Source organism: Canis lupus, chromosome 29 (genome assembly GCF_003254725.2).
Source record: "Canis lupus dingo isolate Sandy chromosome 29, ASM325472v2, whole genome shotgun sequence".
Classification (NCBI taxonomy): domain Eukaryota; kingdom Metazoa; phylum Chordata; class Mammalia; order Carnivora; family Canidae; genus Canis; species Canis lupus.
The window spans coordinates 25,223,140-25,238,883 of NC_064271.1; the positions used below are offsets into that span (position 1 = coordinate 25,223,140).

General features: G+C 34.6%; 1 long non-coding RNA gene across 1 annotated transcript; it reads left to right on the top strand.

The window, feature by feature from the left end:
• Window positions 1-3,759: 3,759 nt before the first annotated feature.
• Window positions 3,760-12,472, top strand: LOC112678635 (uncharacterized). Its single transcript, XR_007406973.1, has 6 exons — window positions 3,760-5,292; window positions 6,491-6,593; window positions 8,695-8,989; window positions 10,022-10,125; window positions 10,720-10,746; window positions 10,975-12,472. It is a non-coding gene; the product is annotated as an uncharacterized LOC112678635 (long non-coding RNA).
• Window positions 12,473-15,744: the final 3,272 nt, after the last annotated feature.

The window sequence follows — 15,744 nt, forward strand, 5'->3', positions numbered from 1 at the left end:
AATCATCAATTCACCAGTCACCTTTTTCTCATTCAGCATTTGTTTGTCGGGCCTTTGAGGGCTTAAATTCAGTACTTTTATCTAAAATATGCTTTTCACCATAGGTAAGCAATTATAAAACAATAGTTATGGAAATACAAGCATTAAGATAAAATGCTAAATACCTTTCTGGCAAATTAGCAGTAGAGACATTCCACTTAGATAATTGGTAACAATTGTTTCTGAACTCTCATTACTTTTTTCACAGTATAAGGCAAAATTATGTACACTTTTCAAAAACATTTCTGTTGGGGGGCGCCTGAGCTTAGTCCGAGGCTTAGTCGATCAAGCATCTGCCTTCAGCTCAGGTCATGATCCTGGGTTCCTGGGATTCAGCCCCTCATCTTTGGGCTCTCAGCTCAGTGGGAAGTCTGCTTCTCCCTCTCCCTCTGCATATTTGTGCATTTGCTCTCACTCTCTCTCTCTGTCAAATAAATAAATAAAATCTTTAAAAAAAATTTCTGTTGGATATTGAGGCTGATAAAACTCACCCTTTATTTTTGAATGAGTTGTCAAACAATTGAAAATAAGACATAAAAATGATATATAGATGAAGATCAGTATGTCAGCTTTATTATTGGGAAAATATGGCTTAAACCTGCAGTCAGGTAGGTTTCCTAAAGTTCCTCCATTTACACAGTCACCTAGAACCCCTGGCCTCTTTGGTTCCATTAAGCCCCAAAGGGTAAATTCTGCCATTGTAGACCTACCGCAATGGAGAAGTAGATATGAAAGATTCCTTAGGACAGTTTCTCAGAAAGGGATAAATCTATAAGGGACAGAATCAGGCAAGTCTATTCTTTCTAAATTCACTAATTAGCGAGGTAACCCCTGATCTGTTAGAAATAAAGTAAAATATCTCCATCTTCTGTAAAAAATTTGTGGAAGAAGGAAAAAAATAATTCCTCCTAACCTCATCTCACAGGATATCTGTTCACAGTCCTCATGTCCTTGAAGCAACATATAAGGGCTTTTTATATGAAAAATGTGGGTATATTTAAACACTACTAATTTGGGGGTATCTAGAATTGAGCTGCATGGTTTTGGGTCCATGGCTGAAATTCAATCTTTCACATATTTATTAAAAAATTGTATGATTAGGGAGCCTTGGTGTCTCAGTTAGTTAAATGTACTCTTGATTTCAGCTCAGGGTCATGATCTCAGGGTTATGAGATTGAGCCTACATAAGGGTCTGCTCTGGGCATGGAGCCTGCTTAAGATTCTCTGTCCCTTTCCCTCTACCCCTTCCTCCCCCACCCCCAACTTGTATGATTTAGGCAGACAGTCTCACCTCTGCTGTCCTGCTTGCTGCTCCCTTGCAGTACATTCAATAAATTTCTATCTCCTTAAAAAAAATTGCATGATTTTAAAGGTGGGAAGACTATAAAATATAACTAAATACTTTTATAGATAAAGAATTTAACTTTCATAAAATTTAAGAGACTTGGTTGGAGACATGCATAATGACTTCTCTCTTAAACTGAATCTTATTAATCTTCAGGGTCCTAGTGCCTACTACAGTGCCTCGCACTTTATTGAATGAATGAATGAATGAATGAATGAAGAGTCATGGTTCTAATACTGATTTTATTATTAACCTATGTCTTTTCATATTATATCACAGTTCCTGTGGGCAAGAAAGAAGAAAGTCCAAGTTTTCTTTGTACAGTTGAAGAAATGAAACAGAGAATTCAGACAGACATTTATCAATTGAATCAAAGCTTTAAAATATATTATAATATGGTTAAAACACTAAGTAGTGGGGATTCCTGGGTGGCTCAGCAGTTTGGCACCTGCCTTTGGCCCAGGATGTGATCCTGGAGTCCCCGGATCGAGTCCCACATCAGGCTTCCTGCATGGAGCCTGCTTCTCCTCTGTGTCTCTGCCTCTCTCTATCTGTGTCTCTCATGAATAAATAAATAAAATATTTACAAAAAAAACCCCCAGTAACTAGTTATAGTTACTAATCAATTACAATAGAAATTTTGTTTTCTAAGTTTTGCTAAATTATGATTTATCAATGATATCTTAGAAGTTTATAAGGTCTTTTAAAATAAGTATTATGCAGACATTTTGGACAGTAAATTTCTTCACTAGAGATAAATATATTTGAATCAATAATTTCATTTTTCTTAATTTTGGATTTCCACTTTAAAAATAACTTGTTGATTATTCATGAGGACTAATGGAAACTTGTTTTCATGACCTGGGCTCTTTTTGTCAAGAACTGTGAAAAGTCTGAGATCTCTACTTGCAAGCAAAATAAGTAGCCTGACACAGTTGCCAGGCTGCTGGCAGAAGACCCAAGATTCCATAGTTAGAGACAAAAACTTTATTACTTATGGCTAGCAAGTAGCATGAGCTTATTTGGATGAGTTCTCCTTATCCCCAGGATCCACAAAGGGCCCAGATGAATGTATGCATAAGCAATGGGTTGTATTACAGGAGAGGGAACCTGATTTTATAATGGGCAGTGCACATACCTATTCTTGATTCTGGTGGAGACACTACCTCTATCCTCTAAGGTGGAAAGCACACTTGTTCTTTACTCCAGAGAAAGATACTATCTTTGTCTTTCAAGGATTTTTGCTTTACCAACACTTAGGAGAAGAGAGTCTGGAATAAGTAGTAGCCAGTGCCTCTTAAAGAAGTGCAGAAACATGAAACACCCATGGTGAATTGTTTCTGTTGAATGTACATATACATACATAAGTACAATGCCTCAACTATTTATTCAACTATGTTATAAAACTTAGCATTAGACACTAGGCAATATACAGTGATGGGAAAACCATGGTTCATGTGCTCAAAGAGTTAAAGCATGTGGTCACATGCACCTACTACAAAACACAGTGATTAAGTGTTTTATCTGAGGTTTTTCACATAGAACTTAAAATGTTTAAGCTTGGGCAGCCCAGGTGGCCCAGTGGTTTAGCACCACTTTTGGCCTGGGGCGTGATCCTGGAGACCGGGGATCGAGTCCCACGTCAAGCTCCTTGCTTCTCCCTCTGTCTGTGTCTTTGCCTCTCTCTCTCTCTTTCTGTGTCTGTTGTAAATAAATAAAAAATCTTAAAAAAAAATGTTTGAGCTTGATGTCAGAGATGCTGGAATCACTATAGCACAGTAGGTAAGAGTTGAGGCTGAATCCAAGTCCCACCATTACATGCAGTATTTACCCACCTTGTTTGTATTTCAGTTTCTTTATTGGTAAAATTTGTATAAGTACCTACCTCATAGGTAGTTGGGTAAATTAAATGACTTACTGTGGGGAAGAGCCTAGAATAGTTTCTAAAACATGCTGTCTGTTCAAAAATTGTTAGTTCTGTAAAATGTAACTGCTATCACTTTTTATCATTGTGGCCCTAAAAAAGGTTACTTAACTTCCTTTCTAAGTCATGTTTTTCTCACTTATAAAACAGGAATGATAATGTCTCATTAGTGGACTCTGAGTCATAAATTAAAAATGTAATGAATATGCTTAATAATAAAGACTTAAAACTGTAGCTGTTATTAATAAAGGGACGTTACTACATATAATTCAAGGGATAGAGTTGTTTTTTTTCTTTCTACCCTTTACATTTCTTCTGATTCACAGCTGGTAGAATAATGCAGCAGGTGCAGGGTGTGTGGGTGGGGAGGAGAGAAAGCAACATTATAGTAGAAGTTAAGACCTGGTTCTCTTCTTGATTTTATTATCAATTAACATTCACAAAATTTATTGGCTGACCAGTGTTTGGCAATAAATATGACAGAGTCCCTTGTTTTTATAAAAACTCAGAATAGTGGCTCAAGCCACTTGCGTTCTTTTGTGTAGCCTGGAGGAAGCAAAGGTGATCAGGGGGTCACATTTGACCTGAGCCATGGAAGGGGAGTCAGGACAATGTGAACAAAGGTACAGAGACAACACAAACAAATAAACAAACAACACAATAATAACGAAAACCAAAACACAAGTGCAGTCTGTTCTGAGAAAGCACTTAAAAAGTTCAGTGTAACACACTTAGAATCTGAGGGACAGGTTAGATTGTCAGTGGAAGTCATGTGGAGAAGGATCTAAATGCATTTAAGGGTTAGCCTTAATTCCACAGGTCTTGTGAAGCTATTAATGATCTTGCTGCTACTGCTGCAGAGCAAAACCGGGGCAAGAGCAGGACACTTAGAGAAAAATCATATTCTCAGTCTGATGATCCTGGAGACAAAACTGACCCAACCATTTTGTGCCGTATTACATTAGCAAGTAAAAGGAAGTGCTCTGAACTTAATAAGCACTAGAAGGAGTCATCCTAGCACACCAAGCCCCTTCATCATCTTTAGTAGTTGTGGGCTAGAAGTACCTGAATAAGGCTCTCAAACATAAATGCTGACAATTGAGTTGGGAAAAGACAAGTACTTGGGGTTAAACTCCTATTCTATCCTTTAGTAGATCAGTGGTGAGCAAATAGGGTGTGGCCAAGGATTAGAAGAGAACTGCTTTGAATTATGGGAAATTTTACCCACTCACCCAGCCCTCACCAGGTCCTGAGGACCTGCCCTGATTCTGTTTTTTCCATTTAATGTTAAAAATACCACTCTTGGGAGCTTAATTTCTTAATAGATGGGACATTTTTTCAATGTTTACATTTGAAATGTTTACAAAACTTTACAATATTTAGCAGAGTTACTATTGAATTGCCAAAAATACGTAGATTTTACTGTAATGTTACAATACATTTTATTGTTACACTGGTCCCCAAACTCTAGCAAAAAATATTCTCATTAACTGCTATTACCTTCATCAAACATATAACCTCTCGGCAGGGCTCTAGCTCCCTAGGCAAGCCCATTATCAGCCCCCGCACTTCAAGCAAGTGCATAAGCACCAGCTGTCAACGGTGCTTTCAATCCAGCTGTCAACCCAGGTGTGGTAGGCTCAGCACTGTGCTATGATGTTAATGATGGATTAATTAAGGCTGTGTGTGTGTGCATGCAATGGAATCTGGTGAGCAGTTTGTGCTCTGCTTTTGGCTGGGGTCCTATGGTAGTCTTCAGCGTATTCCTTGGGGGCTTCCTCTCTACTTGCCAACAGGTCTGTACACTCCGCTTCAAAAGCAAACAATCAGCTTATTTGAATTAAAAACAAAGAACTCCATGACTAATTCACCAAAGCTCGTGATCTTGACAGAGAAAGAACAGCATTTATTTGACAGATCAGAAAGGGAGGTGGCGGTGTTCTTTTCCTCCTTACTTTTGCAGAATAGACTAAGCTATAGAAAGGTACGTTGCTTATGCTCCATAAACCAATGACATGTTTTGATATTCTTAGCTCATAAGATAATGGGATTTTGCATTATTTAAATATTTTCTATAAACATTTTTTGGGGTGTGTGTTTTTGCTGATAACTATTGGCTTTTAGACTTGTTCCCAGCACCCCACCCCCATATGAGTTGCCTCTTTATTATTGGTTAAACTCCTCTCAAGATTATATGTATACCTTTCAGCTACAGAGTTTTAAACTACCATTGCTCATGTTGCTCACTAGTAGTGTATTATCTGTTAACACATTGTTTAGGACTTGGGGACCTATTACCCAGGGACTCAAATGCTTACCCAGGGACTCAAATGCCTTGATCCCAGAGTATACTCCATTGTATCTTGGATGAAAATTTCAGGCTTTTCCTTTTTTTGATGGAATAATAGCAATGTTAACAACAACTACAATAACCATTACAATTCATTGAACACCTATTATGTGCAGGATTTTAAATATGTACATAATCTCCTATTCTCCTTATTAATCCAATTCATAGAAGAAGTTGAAGTTTAGAGAGAGTAAATAATTTGCCCAGAGTTCTATAGCTCATAATAAGGAATGTAATGCATTTGGAGAAGATAAATATTGAAGAAACATTAGGAATTTTTTAGGGACAAAAAGGAGAAGCCATGAGGAAACAAAACAAGGATGTGGACAACCCACATCCTTACAGGAACAAGGACTTTTACGAAACAACAACAAAAAAAACCTTGTAGTCGCAGCACACATATTTTGAGTCGGGAGGTGGGATGTGGGAGTATTGAGACATGGCATTGTAAGGAGTGTGAAGTTGACTTTATTCTCCTTACAAAGAGGAATTGGTGAAAGGGCACAATCAGTTTAGTTTTTAGAAGATAATGGCAATATGGAGGATGCATTAAAGTCAGTGTCTGGCAAGAGAATACCATTAAGAAGTCGTACCATTGAGGTATACTCCGTACTGGGTGCTGAAAGCAAAGCACAAAGTGAGCAATGTATACTCATTGCACTAGGATTTGCTCTAGGAAGCTGCTACTCATGTCAGACATCTGGACATACAGTATTACCATTTAATAATAATAATAATAATAATAATAATAATAATAATAATAGCTAGCATCTGAGCAACTAGTGTATGCCAGATACTACTTTGAGTTTTTTATAGGTGTTCATTCATTTAGTCTTCACAGGAAGCCCCGTGAAGTACACACAATGAAGTGGTGGAACAGGTGATGACTTCAGAGAGAGTGGCCTCCAAATTTGCTATTTTGACAACAGAATAAGGTAGATATTTTATTTTATTTCATTTTATTTATTAGTTACTTTAATTTACCATCCAGTAACACTTACAATGCAAATTTAGATCTTATATCTATCATTGTCGACAAGGTATCATATTTTGTCTGGGAACTCTCTGAAAAGGTATAGAATTCTGTAAACTGCATTTTTAGGGAGAGGCTTAACATTCAAGGAATGATAAGTAGATCATATTATATCTGGATATAAAAGAGATATTTTATACACTACCTTACAAGTTCTCACCAGAAAAATAAATTCTGAATGGCTTGAACGTGCACTACTGTCAAGTGGATTTAAAACAGAGTGAAGAGACCCTAAGCAAAGGGTAATGATAGCAATAATAATGATAAATGGCAATGCATTGGGTTAGGATCAGGGTGCACAGTTGGCTGCTTTTATTTAAGATGTCTTGGTAATGTTAAAGCTGCAAAAAGCATTAATAAATGAGTATGTAGTGCCGTAATCTGAAATTGTTTTGCAGATATCTTAGTTCTTCCTCAATGTAATTATATATTGCTATTATTATTTAATTAAAGATAAAAAACCACATCAATTAAGCTACATGGTATCTCAAGTATCACACATATTTTAAGAAATATCATTGGTTGTTTATTGTTATACAAGCCAGGACCATTTAATGGCCAAAGTGAACAAATTCTTAGTTTTCATGTGAAGAAAAAAGAAAAATGCAAATTAACTGGACTTTCAGCCAATGATAGTAATTTCTTTGCAACATTTTTGTCATTGGAACTTTCCAGAGTCACAAGTACTTAAACCCCCAACCTATGTTAACTGGCTTGTATATAATTTAAAATAGTAATAACAGATAGATGAAAGTGAATTTAAAAGCAAAGATGTATTCATTTTTAGAAAAGAAGATTGACTATAAAATAATACCAATGTGTATATGCAAATTGTCCTAGCTATGACTTCATAATTTGTAATGGTATTCAGCTTGACAATGTTTACACTTGTTAATGACTTCCTTTATGAGTGATAATTGATCTACTTCATTATCATATTAAATCCTTGATCATATGCCATTAGGTTTGATGTAATAAATGATCTGTGTGATTTTTAGTGTAATGAACTAATTAGACTAATTAAAATCAATATGTGTGCCAATATTATACTTTGAATCCAAATGCTCTTTCTTACTGTGCTGGCTTAAAATCAGCAACTCAGTAAAAAGGATCTAATGCTGATTTATGAGCACTTGAGGAACATGAGGCAGAATAAATTGCTTGTGGTGGTAGAGACAGCATTAGTGAAGTATAAGATACTAAGTGCATTGTAAGGTCAGCAATAAGAGTGTACTTACACATGTAGTTATATGGCACCTTAAACCTCCTCTTAATATATCAGAGCATTTCAGCAAAATTATTTAGTTTAAATGCCAGTACGATTACTCTGCACTTGTTCATAAATAACATTGCAAAAAATACAAGCATCCCGATTAGGTAATTAGTCAAATATCTAATGAAGATATACATATTTAGTTTGAAATATGTTTTTCAACAATTGATTTATTTTCATTTAGAGTGAAGGAAATGCATTCTAAAGCAGAGGTTAAGTAAAAATCAATGTGTAACTCTACAATCTTAAATCATCTATTATTCATTCAGAAATCTATAGAAATTATAAATGATAACTTTAGAGAATCTATAGGTAAATTCTTCAAAATTTGGCTCTATGTCACTTCTTTGAGGAATTATTTCCTGTTCTCAACACTATAATATGTCCCTCACTTAAATGCTAACCCAAATATCTTTTCTTTCTTCTTTTTTCTTTATTTACTAAATTTTTAATTTTATGATTGATTGATTAATGATGAATAAATTTCTGGACTGTAAACTCCATAAGAATGGGACTATATCTCTGAATCTTCCCTAAGTAGGTCTAACACAGAGCTTACTCATGAAAAGCAAATATGTTTCTTTAATTTTCTTTTAAAAATCTGTAAGTTTATTTGGTATTTCTAAATTTGAGTAAATTTTAGATTATTTTAATGGAAGCTAAATATCATACCCCATTATTCAATAGATACCTGCAATTATTTTTTATTATTTTATTTTATTTTTTTTAGATCACATAGCACATTTTCTCCTCAGAATCTATCACACGCCTGGCATGTTTGTTTCCTTTGAGAACCGGTAGAAGTTGAAAATACACAAGGATGCTGAATTGGAATGCGAAATTTTGGACTTATTCATTTTATGTCAGATCAACAGTTACTTTTTCCCATTTACTTGATTTACTTGATATAAGGGTTTATAGCTCTCACCAGTAAATGGAACCAGTATGTAATACCTTTGGATATTTTCCTTAAAGACTTTCCTACTAGCTTTGTTTTACCTGTGTCTCTGATGATCTTAATATAGGTAGGCATTTAATGTAAAAGTTGCACGTTGGGAATAATGTTTAGTGATTTGACTGTGAAGCAACATAAAAGAGACTCTCAAGGCATTTTCTCCAACCCATTCAGAGCCTGTTTCTCCTATTTCTTTCTCCTTCACATTTCCCATGGCTTCCACTCATCATTTGTTTATTCATTCATTCATTCATTCATTCATTCATTCATCTAAAACAAATGTATTTATTGAAATTTCATACAAGGTACTATTTTGGTTCTCTGATAAAGAATATAGGGCTCCCAGTTCAAAGCTCTTTCTCATCTAGGAAGAAAGATATGTACATAAGTAGTTCCAATCTAAAATGTGTATGTAAAAAATGTATATGTAATAAATCTTTGAGAGTCTCAAATAAATTGCAAGTAAAACTCAAAAAGGGGTCAATGACTTCTAGCAGGGTAATTTGGGAAGGCTTTGTAATGGAGGTAGCATTCAAACTGAACTTTGATGACTGGGAATAATTTTGCCAGGCTGGGATAAGAAGTGACTGAGCTAGAGAGAATGAAAAGCGTAACAATCTGCCTATTCTAAAATGAGGTGAGCTGTTATAATCCAGACTAGATGGATGGAGGCAATAGTTTAAATTAGCACAAATATGAATTATAGATTATTCCTTTCTATTGCTTTCAAATACCTGAAATAATTGGGAATTTCATGAATTGGTAACCAATAGAGATTCTAAGTAATTTTTTGTAAATGAAATATAAGTGTAAGTAATATTATAGGTGGTTGAGAATTTCTAACTTATAACGAGAATCTTAAGGAACACTGATTTCAAGCCATGGATTCTAATATTTTATCACATAAGAAAAATGCAGTTCACTAGATTTCCTTGGAGGTGGAAGGTAGGGAAAATGGTATTGACAGATACATTAAAAGGAGACTTGTAAGGAGTGCTCTTAAATCTTAGGCAAAACCTCAATATCTAACATAGGCAAGCATGGATCTCCTCTCATTGAAACTAAGACCAATCCATTCTCTTGTCTTGCTTCTTATTTCCAGAGTTTAAAGGCTACTTACTTTTCTGCTCAACTCAGGAGGAAAAAACTTGTACAGGTTGGACTATGCTGATATGTGGAATTAGCTCAGAGCACTGGTAGCTCCAGGTAACTACTCAAACATGCTTATTATTATTGTTGTTGCTGTTATGTTTACATGGAGGTCCAGGAGAAGACTGATGACTCAGTTGTGACAGTGTTGGGTCTCTTGATTTTCAGCAAATAGCTTTGACTTTCAAAGTCTCAGTAACATATTTAAAATGGAGGTTCTGAGCTAAGCTGAGAGCTTTCCTGTCACCCCAGTTATATTGTTCTATGAATCCACTAGCGATAGTAATATTTTAACCCTTAGGAAATATTCTTTTTTTTAAAAAAAACAGCATTTTTAAGAGAATAATCCTCTAGTGGAATTAAAACAATATGATATATTGAAACAATGTATTCATGAAATAAAATATAAATGAAATTTGGGGATTTGTGTAATACATTGTGCAATAATGTTTTGTATAGGGAGACTGCTATGTAGATAAGGTCTGCCTAGAATCTTCTTATAGTCAGAGCTAATGTTCTTAACTGCATTCTTCGCTATTTAATGTTAATAAATAACCCACACCAGTTTCCTAAATTTCTTCTTCTCCTGTCCTTGTGTGTCTGTATCTATCTTTGTATCTGTTTGTCTCTTGCCCTTCTGTCTCTCAACAGATAACTAGGCTGGAGGGCAGAGGTTGGGTAAGCAAGATGCTTTACTTTATCTGACAATACTTTAAAACGTTTTTCTAATTAGGCATACCTTTCAATCCAAATGTGTTTATTCTGATAGAGAATTTATCACTTATTTGCATTAGTAAGTCTTCAAGGAAAAGAAGCTACATTATTTGTGTTTAACTACTTAATGTCTCTGCTATGATTTTTTTTTTTCACAATTGTTTACTAAATGTCCCTGGTTTGTTTTTCCAGGCTGTCCAGAAGTCTTTGACTTTAATTGTGGTTGCTGAGAAAAAAAAATAGAATGGCTGGGTATTTTGCTTCGGGGCCAGTCTCTGTCATTCGATTCCAATAAATGAAAATAGGCTTAATTAACAAAACAGCAGTAAATACTGTCACTGTATGATTATGGACTTTTGTGTTTATTCCTCGCCATGTGGTGGGTCAGAGGTAGGCTGTGTGTAGATGTTAAACTGGAAAAACCATTGCACTTAGGTCATGACCTTGGGTTGTTGGTCTTAGCCCTGCTAATTATTAGTTGTGTGATCCAGAGCAGCTCATTGAAAAGTGAAGATGATAGCATGCTATAGCATTTTAGGGATGATGTAAAATACTATATGTAAAAGCAATGTATAAACTCCAAAACACTGTAGAAACTTAATATTTTATTATTAATTCTTGTGACTAATAAATTTCATTTGCATATTTAAGCCTTGAACAAAATACATGTTTTATATTGATAGAATATAGAGGATGAAAGTTGAAAATTATAATCTGTGTACCAATGAGTATAAATAATAAAAATAAACTCTTTTCTGGGGGATCGCTGGGTGGCTCAGCAGTTTAGTGCTTGCCTTCGGCCCAGGGCGTGATCCTGGAGTCCTGGGGTTGAGGCCCACATCAGGCTCCCTGCATGGAGGCTGCTTCTCTCTCTGCTTGTGTCTCTGCCTCTTTCTCTCTCTGTATCTCTCATATATATATAAATAAATAAATAAATAAATAAATAAATAAATAAATAAATAATAAATAAATAAATCTTAAAAAAAAAGTCTTTTCTGTAAAAGAGCATCGAATAATGGAAAAAGCCAAAATAGAGGTTCCAGAAATAATATATTTTATCTTAGTTTGGACTGAGGTTGAAAAATATGACTTTATTTTGCTATATGTTTATGAGTTTAAAAATATTCAACCCTCTGATATCTAATGACTTCTATGTTCAAAGTAACATTTTATTAGCTATTTTAAATTAATGGCATGAAACAGACAATTATATATTTTTCTAGAAAATCAAATATATATGCAGAGAGAAAAACAGAGAGGGAGAGAGTGTGATTAAATGTATTCAACATTCTAATAGAGATGATAAAATTATACAATTTCATTTATACCTACATTAATTTTGAATGGGCAAGTGTTGTTTTTACTTTTTGTCCAATAAAAATATTCAAAAGGAGTTTAGCGATACCAATAATTTCAATACAATATATCTTACTTTTTAGTATTGGAATTTCTATGGAAGTCAAGGAAAACTTTAATAGTATATATTGTGGATCTTTAACAGGTCATTCTAAACTCAAAATGTAGCTGGAATTGATATATTTTCCAGTTGAACACATACACTCAATTCAGATGCTACTGAATTTAGTTGCATCTTAGTTTTAATATATTACTTTCCAAGAGACATTTTACAAAAAGAATTCAAACCATGAACATTTTATTGTTTTGGTAAATGTACAGTTTGCATATTTTAGAATCAGATTTATTTATGTATTTATGTATTTATTATTTTATTTATTTATTCCAGAGAGACAGCACACGAGAAAGGGAGAAGGATACAGGGCTCCATCTCAGGACCCTGTGATCATGATCTGAGCCAAAACCAAGAGTCAGACACAAGAGTCAAACCATGAAACACCCAGGCACCCTGGGAGTAGATTTATTTTTGATCGGTTTTTATATTTATTTTAGTTCATAGACATCTTTCTTGTTTTCTTTTGTATGATAAGTAATATGTTGTGAATTTTTGAGACATACTGATTTTCATTTATATCAATAGTCATGCAACTTTCAAGAGCTTTTCTTGATGACCCTATGCAGGACTTGATCATTACTTTTTGTGTCCAATGGTACTTCATCCTATCTCTATTCTAACAGTTATGAAAAATTTCTATACTTGTATACATGACTTTATCTTCATAGTATATTCCAAATTTCTTGAGGGCAGAGCTGTATCTTATTTTCCTCACTATTCATGGTATCTCGATTTGGGCCTGATATTTGGTAGTTGGTCCAACAACGGTTTTGGAATAAAATAATGAAATAGGGAATAATCTTTAAAAGATTTCATGTATTGCTGTTAGAAAAACATTACTAGCTGAAGAAAGAATTCCAGCTTTCCAAAAACACATGCCTGACAAATACCAAATTCTTCATGTGTGTTAGCAACAAAGTCTTTTCATGTATTGACTCTCATGTATCTAAATACAACATGCCACCTGATATTTTTATATATAAAAGTTACTGCATATGTGTAACATATATTTCCCAGGATTGTTTGAAGAAAATCCTAAAGAATTGAAGCATTGAAGAAAAATTCAGCTAAGAAAGTATTTTATAAACTGCCAAATGCTATAGAAATGTAGTACTTAATAGAAGAAATTAGTAGAAGTAATAGCAGTGAGTTATCACTGTTATTATTTTAGGTTATTCTACTGAGATGTACAACACTCGCTCATATCAGCCAGGCTTATCACCATTCACAATATCATATTTATTATTAGTTTCATATCTGGAATACCTACTCATTCTCTTGCTTATAATGAAGTTTGCATAAAATCCTTTTGTGGAATTTGTTAGCACTGACTTCGCAGGGTATTGGTCATCTTTGTCACTATTGTGTTTGACACATAGAACCCATGTTTGTCCTTTTTCTGATAGTAACAACCTAAAACCTTGTTTCAGTGTTATTGGAATTATAAAGTTGCACTGCATGTACCTACCTTGGGCGTGTGAACCAAAGTAGGCCATTTCTTCTTCTTTTTTAATTATTTATTTATTATTTAAATTCAATTTGCCAACATATAGTATAACATCCAGTGTTCATCCCACCAAGTGCCCTCCTCAGTGCTCATCACCCAGCTACCCCATCCCTCCACCGACCTCCCCTTCTGCAACCCTTTGTTTGTTTCCCAGATTTGAGCTGATTCATCTTAGTGTCTTAGACTGGCCCCCTAGTTCTCTACATTGTGTGCTTTCTAATTTAGTTCTTTAGCTTTTTAAAAATCTTTTTGATGTACCGGGAACCTTTTCTGATAAATCTCTTGGTATAAGTTAATTTGGTTATAGGATGATAGAAAACCTTAACTGTATCTGTTAGTATTATGATTATTTTTACCTAATTAAAGGGAATGTAATTTTTAACTCCTTTTGAATACTCAACAGGCTTTCCCATTGTGTTCTCTTTTGTATGTATGTGTACTTATGTAATGCTGAGTGAATAATTTATCAATAAATGATGACTGATTCAAGTAGAAATAGCAGGAACATGAACTTTACATTTTATGGCATATTTCCTGTGGCATTTAAATTATAATATCCACCTGCATTCACACTGTTAAAGAGAATGACTCAAAGTAGCATAATTGAGAGGAAATTACTTTCACACTTCCACACTTTCCATGTTTAATAACAATCAGACATAGAATTGTTGTTTCCTAAAGTCAAAATAACTATTAGAGGTTTATGATCCAGTTCTCTTGAGTTTAGAAATGACTTAAATTTCCAACTAATAACATCACTATTTCTTTTTTGGGGGTCACAAAATCAACACAATATTTAGGTCTGATTTCTGAAGCTATCTTCTGATCAAAATGGTATCCAGGTGTGATTTCATTGTCTAGTTAGATTGTATTTTAGTTTTTGATATTTTCACGGAGAGTGTTCTATTATCTTTTTTTTTTTTTTTTTTGGCTATTACCTATGTGTATATGAGGATAAAAGTAAACATAAATTATCACCTCATAAATTATGTTAATAAATTATGAACAGAAAAGATACCAGGAAAAACAGAGATTTCATTTCTATGTATGAATTCCAAAAACAATGTGAAATTTTGCCTGAAAAATTAGGCCATATTTGGTGGCCTTTCAAATTACCTGACTTGGGAATGTTAAAAGATTTTCTTTTCTCTTTGAAAACGTGTTAAAATATGCTGCTCAACTTAAGGAGAACTTAGTGAAAAGTTCAGTGACTTTGTTTGTTGCCTGTGCCATTTTCATACTTATATTGAATTATAGCCATATTGTGTTTATTTATGTTATGATTATTAGTATCATTATTTTAAATTTGTGTCTCACTGCTTGCAGACTTCCTCTTGATTGGTACAGTGTGACAACAGGTAATAGACACAATAGCAGTAAAACAGTCATCATCACTGCTGGGATGAGAAACCCCTCCTCTTTGCTTTTTTTAACCTTCCTCAGCTGGAAAGTTTTGACATCTGCTGGTTTGGGACATGGCTGAGCAGCTGTCAGCAGTGGGGTAGCTGCTTTCAGCAGCAGTTGGCGGGATGGCAGGGTGCCAGCTTGTACCATCTGTGCGCCTGACATTTCATTCTAATTAACAGTAGGGTTAATTGTTCTGGCAGGCTCAAATGTAGTGTCTAACATTACCCCAGGGAAACATGTACAAGTGCAGGAGTGGCAGGGAGCTGGGGACAGCATCGCTAACAAACCCATCGAGGGAGAGCGGTTAACAACTACCTATGATTTTACTAGCTGGCCACATGCAATAAGGTTGAGGTATTTTTTATTCTGATGAATTATGCCAAGCCTGTAATGATGGAGAAGGAATCAAGCTTAGAAAGGCTGAGACTGCTGCCTTAGGGCAATTGTGAGGGAACAATTTGCATGTTATTACTGCATATTCATACCTAATTGTGTTAGGCTTTGCTAATAGAGCAGAATGACAGTATGAAAAATCGAGCAACTGCTTTAGAGGCAACAAAGCCAATGTTTTTTTTCT